This window comes from Podarcis filfolensis (assembly GCF_964270895.1).
Source record: "Podarcis filfolensis genome assembly, chromosome: 5".
Classification (NCBI taxonomy): Eukaryota; Metazoa; Chordata; class Lepidosauria; order Squamata; family Lacertidae; genus Podarcis; species Podarcis filfolensis.
Genome location: NC_139608.1, coordinates 20,945,984 through 20,958,581, shown reverse-complemented (window position 1 = coordinate 20,958,581; position 12,598 = coordinate 20,945,984). Strand labels below are relative to the sequence as shown.

The window sequence follows — 12,598 nt, the reverse complement described above, 5'->3', positions numbered from 1 at the left end:
TCACACTTGGAATTTGTGTTCAGCAATCCTATTGTTAAGGGCTGGGCTAAATGAACTCCTGGGGTCCCTTTCTACTCTGTGATTCTGTGTTTGTAAGAAGGCAGCTGCTCATATGGGTCAAATGTATTGAGCCAGTTTAGTTTGGCAGAGATCCCTTTTTCTTAGGTAAAAGGTAAAGGGACCCCTGACCATTAGGTCCAGTCGTGACCGACTCTGGGGTTGCGGCGCTCAACTCGCTTTCCCGGGTGAGGGAGCCGGCGTACAGCTTCCGGGTCATGTGGCCAGCATGACTAAGCCGCTTCTGGGGAACCAGAGCAGTGCACAGAAACGCCGTTTACCTTCCCGCCGGAGCGGTACCTATTTATCTACTTGCACTTTGACGTGCTTTCGAACTGCTAGGTTGGCAGGAGCAGGGACCGAGCAACGGGAGCTCACCCCGTCGCGGGGATTCGAACCACTGACCTTCTGATCAGCAAGCCCTAGGCTCTGTGGTTTAACCCATAGCACCACCCGGTAGATGGGCTTTATTGATGTCTCACAATAGCTGGTTTTAACAACGGCTTCTGGAACGGGGATGCCTCTCAGCTGGCTAATAAGTGTTAGAAAGGAAAGGACAGACTCTGTTTCTTTGAGACAGACACAGGAGAGAGAGGGCTGAGTTTAGACTCTGAAAAGCCTAACAGTATCTAGGGCTGCCAGTTCCCTCCCTTAAAGACCGGATGTGAATGCTGCGAACTTGGGGTGTCTGCTGGTTTAATGTTGCCCCTCCATCTATGTTCAACCTGTATAAATGTAAATAAACACAAATACTGTATGTTCAAAGGCTTCTGGTGACCTCATTCCAAAGGAGGTCGGGTCTCACTGTTTGGAGAATCAAGGTGAGCACAGCAGTTATGTATGAGACTTTTGAACTCTCTTGGTTCAGTGCTAAAATTAAAGTTTAGTAAACGGTAGCTGAGAAACAATAGTGATCAGGCTTATTAACCCTGCTGTGCCTCAGCTCCACTGGCTGGGGGTGTGAGAGGGATACACACCCAATGCCTAAGCCAAGGTTTCCTACATCTGATATTGATAATGAAAGTTGTGGCCATTTTAGATCCCAGTACACGTTGTCGTGTGTGAGTCACTGGTCTCGTTCAGTCACCAAGAAGGGAGGGGGTCTCCGCCTGGGCTCAAACAATAGTGATCAGGCTTAAGTCCAGCATTCCTCTCTGTGGACTTTTCCACTCTTGATGACCCTGAAATTTTCCTGTCTGCTGTGTGCAGTAGTGGGACTCAGTCTGATTGTGCAGTGCAGATTGTGAAATTCAGGATGTGCTGAGAATCAGGGCATCTTCACTTTGATTTAAAAGCAACACACACATGCTTTGAGTCAGTTCTTTTGGTGACTGTTTCTCTCTCACACACGAAGGTGGAATCTACACACATATAAAAAAAAAACATTCTGAAAATGCTTTTCTAAAAAGCATTTTTAAAAACACGTTGAATTTTCCATAAGGCTCACCATCACCATCTAGTGTCACATTGTATATTGCAGTTAAAACACCCTTAAAATGTTTTATAGCTGAGTCCTAGGTACCCTTTGTGGGACTTAAAGTCAAGCACACACAGGACTGGGCTATGTGAGATGCATTGTATCTTGTTGAACAGGAAAGGTGTGATGACAGATAACCCAGGTTCCCCATTCTTTCTCATCCAGCATTGTTCCCGCCCTCCAGCATTTCACCAAAACAGTGTTTAGACACAGTTAAGAAATTCTTCATATATTCTCTGTTCTAGTTTTTCCTCTGGTAATACTGCCAGTTTGATAGCAGGCAGACACCTTCATCTGCTCCAGATACGAAAAGACATTTTTCTCTTCCATATCAGCCTCTACAGCCCCAACTAATGCTGCAATCTTTCAACAGTTTGACTTCACCGCCAAAGGCACCCTCCTCCATTGTCTCGCCAGATGCCAGGTGGGTGCCAACAATCAACAAATAAAACCTTCAACAGCTTGGGACCAGTTTATCTTAACCCATATGTGCCCACTTGACCACTTCAATCTGTGGAACTTATTCAAGTGCTACAAAATGTTTGTTCTGCAATTGCCAGAAATTGACCCTTCATTGTGGCAGCACCTATTCCCCTGAAATTTCCTGCAGGAACCTTTGCTGTAAAGTTTTCAACACCTCCCCAAAACTTTTTTGTTTAGGCAAGGTTACCCAGATATGTAATTTTATTATGTAGATTTGTTTTAGAACTGATGGCTTTATCTATATTTTGATAAATTTTATGTGTATTTGCTTTTTAAAAGTATGTAAACTCATTAGAGGTTTTTATTAAGTGGTGTGGGTGTATATCTGGATACATAAAAAGAAAGCATCAATATAAGTGTGTCACCTCTGATGTCTTCGGAAAATCTACTCTTTAGTTTCTAATGGTTAAATATAGCCATCCTGTTGGTGAAAATTAAGCACGTCTCCTAAATGAAGCACATTCCCTTTGCCATGTTCTGTTCGATCCAGCAGGAGGCAGCATTCCACTATAAGAATTATCCAAAAAGTGCTGAACAGCTAACAAGAAAGATGAACTAAATACTCGCTCATTTAGAACACTTCTGGATAATGGTACTCCGCAATTTATAGTTCAGCTATTCACATACCAATTGAACCACTTTGTCCTACAAGTACATTAAGGTACAGCGTGTGGGGACCTTAAAACAAAACCATAATCAAAACACACTGGGTTCAATTGCCAAAGCCTTTCCCCCCAGATGCCTGCCTGCTTTCTACCCCCTTTTACAGTAATTTTCTTTTTCTTTTTCTCAAGCGCGTAAAGCTGAATACGCACAAGTTAAACGTGCAGACGTTGTGGGCTTACTCTATTTAAAGAACTTTCTTTTATCCATCCTGAATCAGAAGGAATCTGTCCTGAAGAAAGAGCACCCCTCTCAGAAAGCCCTTTGACGTGTCCTGCAGCACGGGCAGCAACGGGCGGGTTGAAGCAGTTGATTAATTCTTACGCAACAAAAAACCCGACATCAGTATATATAAATCTTTGTTATTAGCAAACAATTTGATATACAGGTACCGAGGGAGGATTGGAATAAAGAATTAGAGATCTCGATTTTGACCACACAGTGGGAAACTGTTTTAACTGCTATAACAAGGGTGTCTCTGGATCTTAAATTGAGACTCATACATTAAAAAATAATATTTAGAACAGGGGTCGGCAAGGTTTACCGGTCATGGGCTGGATCACTCCCACGGAGATCGTCCGTGGGCTGGACTGGCGCAGCACGATGCCGGAAATCGCGTCTGCGCATGTTGGCGGCGCCAGAAATTGCTTCTGCACATGCCCAGACGCCAAAAATCGCGCCTGCGCAGAAGTGATTTTTGGCATCTGGACATGTGCAGATGAGATTTCCAGTATCTGCACATGCACGGACGCAATTTCCGGTGCCACTCGTGAGTCCCTGCGCTGTGCTGCACCGGTTTAGCGCTGCACGCGGGGTGGTGGTGGCTCAATTCAGGGGTGGCTCGTGGGCCGGTAAAACGGTCTTCGTGGGCCACATCCGGCCCATGGGCCACATGTTGCCGACCCCTGATTTGGAATATACTGGACCCCATTATGTTTGTTTAGAAAAGGGTTATCTAAGGTATTTAACTGTTGGAGATGCAACAGGGATAATGTTTCTCTAAAACGTATGTTTTTTCACTGTTCTATATTGAACGATTTTTGGCAGAAGGTACCTGGTGAAGTACAATAACAACCTTGTAAAATATAAAAATATATATAAAAAAGATTGACAGGACGTTGGCGCTTGGGCCTCCTTCGGCCTGCTCCTTCCACCTGCCACCACCAACCATACGTGAGGGGAAGGATGGGGGGTGGGTGTCCAGAGAGCTGGTTGGGTGGGCATTCATTTATTTTGCTCAAGGGTAAGGAAACATGTTCAACCCGAGGGCCACATCCCTTTCTGGGCAGCCATCTTGGGGGGGGATGCATACTAGTGGAGGGTAGTGCCAGAAGTAAAAGGTGCGTTTCAACTTTGTACAATAAGCCAGTTTCCTCACATTCACACACCCCTCTCCATCTAGGCCAGCAAGAAGCATTATAAGAGTGCAAGGGTGCCTTTCGCCCGGGCAAGGAAACTTGAGGAGGGTGCAGAGCAGGTCTGGGGAGGTTATGTGTCTTGAAGTGAGTGGTGCATGATCTAGTTATCTCCCGTTTGGACTACAGCAGCTACCTTTGAAGGTGACCCGGAAACTACAATTAATCCAGAATGCGGCAACTAGATCCGTGACTGGCAGTGGCCACCGAGACCACAAAACACCAGTCCTGAAAGACCTACATTGGCTCCCAAGTATGCTTCTGAGCACAATTCAAAGTGTTGGTGCCGACCTTCAAAGCCCTAAATGGCCTTGGCCCAGTATACCTGAAAGAGCGTCTCTACCTCCATTGTTCTGCCCGGACACTGAAGTCCACCTCTGGGGCCTTCTGGTGGTTCCCTCGCTGTGAGAAGCCAAGTTACAGGGAACCAGGCAGAGGGCCTTCTCGGTAGTGGCTCCCGCCCTGTGGAATGCCCTCCCATCAGATGTCAAGGAAATAAACAACTATCTGACTTGTAGAAGACATCTGAAGGCAGCCCTCTTTAGGGAAGTTTCTAATGTTTGATGTTTTATCGCTTTATTATTACTATTATTCTGTTGGGATCAACCCAGAGTGGCTGGGGAAACCCAGCCAGATGGGTGGGGTATAAATAATAAATTATTATTATTATGAGTCCTGTGGGCCACTTAGAGAGACTCAGAGGGCCACATTTGGCCCCCCAGACATGAGGTTCCCTCTCCTTGCCTTAACTCCTTGAGCTGGCTCAAGAAATATTCAAGAATAAATACCTTCTTCTTGAATCAAATTGATTCATTTCCGAGGGAGTTGGCCATCTCTGGTGGATGGTGTTTCGACACAAGCAACAGTTGAGTCCGAAGGATGATTTGGTGTTGGTGTTAATTGCTCTTTTCTGTGACATGAGTATTTAAAGCAGATATCAGCAGCACGCGATTCCTGTCCCAATGCACAGCCAGGTAATGTGTGAGATCCAATGCACTGTGCAGGCTGGTTGTCAGTTGCTTCAAGATTCATACCCCACTGAGATGTCGAATCCAGCCAGCAGATTTCAGAGCAGGCTGATGTGCTCACTTTGTCAGGGTTTGCGTGTCGAGGTCCCCAAGCCACCCCCCAAATAACTCACAACGCACACTTAATTTTTGTTTAAGGTTTTTGGCATAATTTTGGCCACAACTTTATTTAAATACAAAACCGTGAGTGGTTGTTTAGGCATTGGTTAAGACTATCTGTCCCCCTGCCTGGGGACAGAACTGACTTCCGGGCACCACCGAAAGACAGTGTGGGTGAAAGCAAGTTGGGGAGAAATGGAGCCGAGTCACAGACCCTCAATTCTCATCCGCATGCTCCCCGAAGGCTTGCCGGCCCTAGTCCCATTCCAGGGATTGGACGAAAAGATGGCAAGCCCCAGGATTCCTTTAACGGAATTCCCTTTCCGCAGCAACCATGGAGGGGCAGGCCCAGCCTATCCTAACCCCTCCTCCACCAATTTATAACCAATGCCTAACCGCCAATCGAGCCCTTTATGCTCGCCGCCAACCACTCACAATCCCAACCCAACCTTCAACCTTGCAGTTACCGCATCCAACCAAACATCATTCCCCACTACAGAGAGATGTACTCCATCATTGCGGTAAAGGGCCAGAGTCTTGAAGGTAATATCCGGGTGGGAAATAACCAATCCACCCAAATCCGCCACCTTCTTACACACTGCGGAATTAATGCGCTTCCTGGCCCTTTCAGCAGCCTCAGGTCGAGAAATGCCGTGCCAATTGCGCCTTTGCAGCAATTGTGACCAAAATATTTTAACTGTGGGTATTAAGGTCACCAATACCCCCAAGTCTCTCTGAATCGTGGAGCGCAAAGTAAAGCAATCATAAGTTGCCACATCGTTCTCCCCCAGCTGAACCACAATTGCCATGGGGGGGGCATCCGAAAGCACCCTCTGCTTAATTAGCGGGATGAATTCGCTCCACTGCATTCTGCGCCTGGACATCCACAACACCTGCACATGCTGCGGGAGGCCAAGACCCAGTCTCCTTCCAGACTGCCTAGCTCTGATGCCAGCCCAGTAAACGATGCTGTGCCCCACAATCCAGATGCGGACTGGAGCTAGAAACATGGGCAGGAAGGCCGAGATGGCGCCCCCAGTCCAGACTCGTCAGGGTGCTTGCCAGCTCAGTGCATGATGCTGTGGCCGACAATCCAAATGCGCACAGCTGCTCCTATGAAAAAAGGAATAACAGACAGGCATCAGCACAGGCATCATTGGCGATGCTTCCTGACATAACCTTTGTCAGCGTCAGACTTCCAATGACCCGTATTCACAATCCTGTCTACTAACAGGCCCCAGTGCGCAGCCTTTGCCGCAGCACCTATTTGGAAGGAATGAGGCGTGTTCAGCGGTAGGCAAGCCGCAGGCTGCAATAACTGGCGCACGACGTGAGCAATTAGATGCCTGTCGAACCGGAACCCATTTCTGTGCACTAGGATCGAGCCAGCCCCCAGGGGAACGAAAAGCCAAATATTTCCGGTATCCAATAACAGGGCAAGGGCCCACCTCACCTGTGACTGGAAGCCTGATGGCGGCAACCCTGCTCACTAGGTCTGACTTAGAGCTCCAGACACTTATGACAAGCTCCAAAGCAGATAAGGAAAAGTCCTGAGGCAATAAGCCTCCAAACTCAGCCCTGTGCTGGCTCCAACACAATTTCCCCAACCCTCAGTACACCAAAATTACAATGGAATACTGAAATAAGTCTCGTCTTGATCTTGAACCAGCCGACAAGGCTTAACTTGTTGCGGATACTGCATAGGTCAAAGATTGACTGGCTTCAAGGTTGGAGCCTATTCCAACCTTCCGAGACCCTGCGCACGACACACTTTTAGAAGGGTCTCTGAAAAATTAAAGCTTTACTCTAGCAGACATTGCAGCGGACTGAATTCTGATAGTTTTAACACTGCATCCGATCTGAAGCAGGTGGGCGAATTACTGCAGGTCCTGCTCAGAGGATGGGGGCAGGTTCCTCTGAATGGCCGAGGACTGCCAGCTAAATTTTAAGAAATCAGTCCAGGTCTTCTCATAAGACCTGAAAGCGGATGGGGAAACGTAAGCTACTACTCCTCATAATTATTAATTGTTGCCAAGTGCCACAGGAGCTCCAGAAAATCCGGTTATAGCTGGGCGTCCAGAGCCCAGGATCTGAACCTCTCCAACTGAAAAAACGGGATAGAGCGACAGCAAAAACATTAGATGATCCCGAAATAAAGCAAGCAGAAACGCAATATTAAACCTTAAGCAGTGCGAAGACTCTGCCAGAGCATGAGGACCGTTTTGCCAGGACTCTCACACTGCCTGGTTATCAGACCAAGACAGACCCGACGGCCCCTAAACTCCTCAGTTCAGATGTGCGCTGACACTACAATGGGGAAAACTCGAGAAAGGTTAGGTTACATGTGATTGCCTTGCCCTGCCAGGCTCAAGGCCACTGTACATGATGATGAAGGGACCCCGGGCCATGAGACCACCTGGCCAAGCAGGAATGGAAGGGGCAGCCTGGAGCAACCACCCTGCATGCAAAATTTAACTGACCTAGGAATGATAGGATCTGACAAAGCAACACTTGCTTCAGAGGAAGTATTACAAGAATAACATCCTTCAAGGCAAACAGCTTTTCCACAGGCAAGCAGATGTTTGGGCAACGGTATCCAGCTAGCCCCCAAATACGTTAAAAGGGGCAGTAGGACCCACTGTCCCCCACTGCCAACAGAACACCCAGCTCCTCAGGGAATAAAGGGGCATCTAGTTAAGCTAAGCAGAGGCTGGTGTCACATGAACCAGCCAGTAAAATAATCCACATAACGATACCCCCAGTTAAACGAGTCTTGACTCGCAATGTTCAATCCAGAAAGGCGCTAAAGGACTCAAGTGCTGCACAGCCTATTGAGCAACCCACTGGCATCGCCTTATCAATATATAAGGACCATCCAATTAAAGCCTAACTACTTAATATCTTGAGGGTGAACTGGCAGCAGCCTAACAGCCGATTCAATATCGCATAATGGCAACAAGGCACCTCCTCCAATTTGTTGGTAAGCTCAACTGCCTGATCCAAAGATGCATATTTCACGGAACAATTCCGGAGGGATAGCATCATTCACTGAGGTGCCTTTGGGATGCGATAAATATGGATCAGATGGAATTATATGGGGCTTTCTTAGGGACGGTCCCCAAAGGGGATAAATGAAAATCGGGACTAGAAGGAGCATCAAGGGGATCCCACCATACGTCCCAATGCAAGCTGCTTCCTAACCTTCTTTCTGGCTACCACAGGTAGCTCTCTAAGTGGCTTTTGAGTTGCTGTATTCTGAGCCACTGACTGAAAAGCCAGAGGAATCCCAAACCTTGGGAAAAACCCTTCCCACAAGCACAAAGCTACTGACCCATCTAGATAACCTTTTAGCCAGGCTTTCAAGGGAGATATTTTTATGGAAATATGGGCGAGACGTATTGAGTTATTGCTTGCCAGCCCCCGCTTGGGCAAGATGCCCTGCCTTGTGTTGCCACCATGATGTGTAAATTTACAGGGCCAACACTGGCCAGAAACCCTAAAGAAGTCCCAACAAAGCTGCCACTGGGCCAGCTTCCTGCATACCAGCTTCAGGTTCTATTGCTCAGGGAATTTCCATTTGAAATGTGGAGCTGTGCAAGTGGTCCACATGTCCCCGTCCCTGCGATCCTAGCGAGCTAAGGGGATGATGGCAGCCCTGCGTCTAACATTCCCATCATAGTGAATTACCACTTATAGAATAGTGGGGTTGGAAGGGACTCCGAGGAACATCTAGTCCACTCTCCCACAATATCATCATCATCATCATCTATTTGTACCCCGCCCATCTGGCTGGGCTTCCCCAGCCACTCTGGGCAGCTTCCAACAAAATATTAAAATACAGTAATGCATCAAACAGTAAAAGCTTCCCTAAACAGGGCTGCCTTAGATGTCTTCTAAAGTCTGGTAGTAGACATCTGGTGGGAGGGTGTACCACAGGGCAGGTGCCACTTCCGAGAAGGCCCTCCACCTGGTTCCCTGTAACTTGGCTTCTCACAGTGAGGGAACCACCAGAAAGGCCCTCGGCGCTGGACCTCAGTGTCCGGGTAGAGTGATAAGGGAGCATGCAGGTGTCCCATACAGGGACCAATCCTGCAACCTAGGCATTACCGGCACCATACGCTTAAAGACCTGGAACAGCCTCACCCTGACCCCTGGAGAGGTCCAAGGTGATGTCTGAATCATAATCAGAGCCCAGTGATGATTTACCTGCAAGGAGGTGTAAGCATCATCCCTGCTCTGCTTTTTCCTGCCTCTGAAGACGCTTCCTTCTGGAAGAAGGCACCTGGGGCATCAACAAGTCATCCTCTGCAGGAGAGGCAAGCTCTGGAGGCATCTTGAAAGGCCCTGTCATAGTCTGCAAAAAGAAAAAAAACCTAAACAATGTGAGGAACAGGTGAAACCAATGCCTTGTGCACCACATGGGGACGCTATTCAGGCCAGAAACGCTGCCAGAGGCCATCAAATTCTAGGGCCAAGCGGGCCAAGCCCTAGGATCACCTGCTAGGCCAGACATAAATGTTTCCAATGAGATAACAAACTCGAGGCAGCCCACCGCCTGTCCAGGTACCCCTGCTTGCCCTTTAGAGGGAAGCACCTCCTCAAGAAACCCAAAGTTCTTTTTGGGAGCAATATCACAAATGGGCCAAACTACCCAGCAACAAATTAGTCCAAAAGGAGCAGCTTATTTTGCTTTGTTATAACAATGGCTAAGTGGGGGATATGAACCCTGTCTCCCAGGTCCTAGTCCTGTACTCTAGCCACTAAGCCACAATGGCTCGTCTCTAAAATGGCAGTCGCCACTATCAGGGAAAAACAAACCTGAAGAAAATAAACTTGTTCAGAAACAGCATAGTTAAAGAGCACACAAAGAGTGCTCATTGGAGGCACAGAGAGCCTCTGGCTCCACTCTGTCTGCCTAAGATATACATTAGCAACAAGTGAGCCTGCAAACAAACAGATACATTCTTATAGAGAGAATGAGTCACATGTCACAGAAACCTAACAATTTACTGTACTGCTAACTGCAGCAGGCTTAGGCTTGAATGATATGTGCAGGCCGAGCAGGCCTCCCTGCTTCTGCTCTCTGCCTGTTTGTGTCATTGCAATATTAAAGGAACTCAAAATAGTGCTCCCGCCCAAGGCTAGATTAAAATTCAGCCAACAGCACTGCAATCACCCAAAATAAAGCCAGCCTATGAGGATACTATAAACGAAAGTGATTCCAGGCAAGCTGGCAATTTACTGTACTGCTAACTGTAGCAGGCTTAGGCTTGAATGATATGTGCAGGCCGTGCAGGCCTCCCTGCTTCTGCTCTCTGCCTTTTTGTCTCATTGCAATATTAAAGAAACTCAAAATAGTGCTCCCGCCCAAGGCTAGATTAAAATTTGGCCAACAGTACTGCACACACCCAAAATAAAGCCAACCTATGGGGATACTATAAATGAAAGTGATTCCAGGTAAGCTGGGAACAGCCCTGACTAGCCCCACAATTAAACAGGCGAAAATGGGGAAAACCTTTTTGCAAAAGAAAGCCCCGAATGGGGGCTCTCTCCCTATTGGGAAAAGCAAGCAAAGGAGGATTATGCACAGGCAGCGCTCACAGGTACAGGGAGAATCTTCCCAAAGGGCAGAGTAAGGGGTGGGGTGGGAAATCAAACAGAAAAAAGGGGGGGATTAAATTAATTAAGGGACTAGAGAAGATTAAAAAGAAGGGGAAAATAAAGAAATGTAACCAGACAATGAGACAATGAGAAGATCACTCCACTGTCCTCCAGACGGTCCAAGCGCTCCAGGTGATCCGTTGCACACAGCAAAGAGAAAGCTCCAGGCTGCGTGCAGAGTATTTAAACATTTTACCCCTCCCACCAAAATTGCAACATAACTTTTACCCCAGCAACCCAGTGAACCAGTCACTGCCCCAGGCCATCTTTAGAGACCCTGCCTGGTAACAGAGGGGTGGCTCAGCAGACCCCACCGCAACACGTGCTCTCCATGAAGGAGAACGCGCTTTTTGCTCTTAGGGCTCAGTGTCCCAGATCACTCCATGCTATGCCGGCTGTGGTTTAAGGTTAGCAAAGTACTTTATGAACTCTCCCTTTGCTTCTCACTGGAGCAACGGGAGAGGGAAGTTTGCACACAGCTTTAGTCTAACAGAAAGCAGACATCCTGGCACAGATGCACGGGAACAAGGTGCGAGGTGGGAGTTTTCAAGTACATGGCTCACCACTGCCAAACATTTATTCTGCAGGCTGTATAGTGTATAAGCAACTGAATTAGGGAGAACACGAAATGAATGCATAGCACAGGAACAAGCGTTTGAGTCCGTTTAATGTCAACGTAACAAGCCATTCAGGCATTTAAAAGAATGTATGAGGGCACAGACTGGGGTGTGTGTGTCTAATGCAGCCCTCTCAATTTGGCCCTCTTCCCTACTGTCAGGGACAACTCTAGGAAAGTAGGTGTTTGGTAGCAAACTGCTACAACATTTGATACGTTCGGGATCACACCCACTGACCACTAATCTCTTTGCACCGTCATGACAGTGTAGATAAAATAAGGGATGAGTGAATCCTTCAATTTTGGTTTCTCTCTGATTCTTATTTTTTTCAGTCTTAGGTTCAGTGTGCTAAATTTCCAAAACAGTTTGCAAACTTTTTTTTTCTCTAAAAAAGAGTTTTATAAAAGCATGCATTTCTCTCCATTTCTGTATGCCGTTTTGCCTAAAATGCACATTTTTGCAAGTAATTTCCCCTAATAGAATGCCTTTTGTGCATTATTTTCACTTGCATATGCACCTTATGATTACTTCAAGACACACGTTTGGTCCACGTTATTGGGCTGAAGAACTGCATCTCAAAATGTGGAGAAATTAGATGGATAACCATCATCAGTAACCAAAGGTAATATAAATAAAAGGAAGCATCCTGTGGTAAATAGCTGGTACACCTTACCTTGTTTAAAACATTTGATTCTGCAAATGTTGCGGCTCCTTCATCCTTAGAATAGGGATGTGTGTGTGTGTGTGTGTTTCTGGAGTTGTATGTAGAGCACTCCCTCTAAAACTGCTCAGTCGGGAGCCATCCGAACACGTTAGCATGGCAATCTAAACATTATCTCAGCCCATTACTATGCCACAAGTGACAGGACATGAAAACCCTGTAACGAGAATTATGGGACTTGCCCCAGTGCAACCTGAAAGGCTCTCCAGCTATTTCCAGCTCCAAACAGTCAAACATAATAGACTGTGTTACAAGAGAATTTATTGCTGGCCTGTGGAACCTTCGCTCGCCTTGCACCAGCACTTTGCTCTCTGAACAGAAAGAATATTGTTCGGAATGGGTGTCGTGGGCTCTTGTTTTGGTTGCATAACATAGTT

General features: G+C 47.0%; 1 long non-coding RNA gene across 1 annotated transcript; it reads right to left on the bottom strand.

The window, feature by feature from the left end:
- Positions 1 to 5,435: 5,435 nt before the first annotated feature.
- Positions 5,436 to 11,027, bottom strand: LOC310762475. The gene is made up of 3 exons (XR_014547998.1): positions 10,969 to 11,027; positions 9,429 to 9,576; positions 5,436 to 6,335 (listed from the first exon to the last, which is right to left on the bottom strand). It is a non-coding gene; the product is annotated as an uncharacterized lncRNA (long non-coding RNA).
- Positions 11,028 to 12,598: the final 1,571 nt, after the last annotated feature.